Source organism: Bison bison, unplaced genomic scaffold (genome assembly GCF_000754665.1).
Source record: "Bison bison bison isolate TAMUID 2011002044 unplaced genomic scaffold, Bison_UMD1.0 scf7180017864364, whole genome shotgun sequence".
Taxonomy (NCBI): Eukaryota; Metazoa; Chordata; class Mammalia; order Artiodactyla; family Bovidae; genus Bison; species Bison bison.
This window is the reverse complement of record NW_011494936.1, coordinates 5063720-5065942: the sequence shown is the minus strand read 5'-3', so window position 1 is coordinate 5065942 and position 2223 is coordinate 5063720.

The following is a 2223-nucleotide window of genomic DNA, read 5'->3' as shown; positions in this document are numbered from 1 at the left end:
TGGATAGTTTTTTTTTTTTTTTTTTTTAACTTGGAAACAGGTATTTCTATGTGATTCAATGGAATCCCTTATGTTTTGCCTTTGACTAAGCCGGCTCTGAGGATGACAGTCATGCTCCTAGTTGGAAATAGTTGCTGTGGGTATGTTTTGTTTTTTTTTTTCTGTGAAAGCTCCAGGGTTTTTTTGGCCTGATCTATGTTCCTGATGGGTTTATCTGTTCTTAAATTATATTAGTAATTTTAAAATTCAAGTGGGCATCAGAATCACCTGGAGGGCTTTTAAAGACACACATCAACCGGACCTAACTCTCAGAGTTTCTGGTTTAAAAAGTCTAAGGTGAGGCCTGAGATTTTGTATTTCTTATAGGTTCCCAGGTGATGTTGTTGAACTGGTGCCAGGACCACACTTTGAGAACCATTGATTTTGGTGTTTCCTAGATCTCTCAGTGGCTCTGAAAAATTCAGTGAACTCAGAGGAGGCTTTTCTGTCATGATAACTGATCAATTAAAAATAATGAAACCTTTCCTGATGGCTTGTTAATCAGAAAACTATCTGATCTCAACCAGAAAGTAGATTTTTCACAAGTGCATTTGTATAGAATAAGTGGTGGAATGTTTGTGACAACATGGATGGACTTGGAGGTCATTATTTTCAGTGAGATAAACCAGGCCGAGAAAGACGAATTCCATATTATCTCACTTACAGGTGCAATCTCAATAAACCAAACTCATAAAGACAGCTGAAGTGCCAATAGTTTGGCCATCTGATGCAAACAGCCAGCTCATTGGAAAGGATCCTGATGCTGGGAAAGATTGAGAGCAGGAGGAGAAGAGGGCAGTAGAGGATGAGATGGTTGGATGGCATCATTGACTCAATGGACATGAGTGTGAACAAACTCTGGGATATAGTGAAAGACAGGGAATCCTGGCATGCTGCAATCCATGGGGTTGCAAAGAGTCAGACAAAAACTTAGTGACTGGAAAATGAACAACATAAAGACATAGAGTAAGTGGTGGTTACCATGAATTGGGGGTCAGTGGGAGTAAAGGAGAGATGTGATTTAAGGGTGCAAACTTATAACTAGTACATAAAAAATTCCTGCAGATCTAATGCACTGCATAGTGATTATTTTATTTAATTTTTAAATATTTATTTATTTTTTGGCTGCTTCAATTTCAACTGCGGCATGCAGGATCTTTCGTTGCAGCCCTTGGGCTTCTCTCTAGTTGTGGGGCATGAATTTAGTCGCCTCTCAGCATGTGGGATCTTAGGTCCTTGACCAGGGATTGAACCTGCCTCCCCCGCATTGGAAGGTGGATTCTTAACCACTGGACCAGCAGGGAAGTCACTTGCATAGTGATTAGAGACAATAATACTGTATTATAATCATCAAATTTGCTAAGAGACTAGATCTTAATTAGTCCAACCACACACACACACACACACACAAATGTAAAGGGATAGAGGAGCTAACAGCCAGTACAATGGCAGTCATACTACAATATATAGTCATTCCAAATCAACATGGTTTGATTAAGGTATACCTTAAATTTATATAAGGTAATTAGTCAAACATATTTTAGTTATAAATAAACATTTTAAAAGTAAAAAAGAAAGTGATAGAGTGATGTAACTTTAAATGTTGGCTTTTATTCCCAAGAAAAAGGCTGACTAACTGTTGAACTTCTTACTTGTGAGTTTTGTTTATCAGCAGAATGAGGTTGCTGCTTTACCAAAAATTTAAAGTCAATGATCAATATTGATAGTATTTCCCCTTTATGTAGACTGGAGGCCTAAGGTAGATCTAAATGGTATTATTATATGAAAGGAAAGTCTGAGGCAAGTGTAGGAGTGTAGCAGAAAAGAAGTAGAAATAAGCCGAACTGAAAATAAGCAGTGGAGGCTACGTGTTTACAAGTGAAAGAAACCTGTATCAGCACCAGTGAGTATGTGTGGTCTTCTTAGACCCTTTGGTTCCTTTTCTTTTACTTTCTTTCATGACCAAGATCTCCAAATCAAAGCTACCAGCTGGAATAGGTCTACTTTAAGGAGCACTTTTCAAACTTTAACTGCCCTGTCAGTGACCTGAGGTTCTTATCAAAATGAAGATTCTGGTTCATTAGGTCTGGAGTGAGGCCTGAGATTGTACATTTCTAACCAGCTCCAGGTGATTCCAATGTGGCTGTTCCCTGATCTTGGGCATGCATCAGTGCATCATGGGGG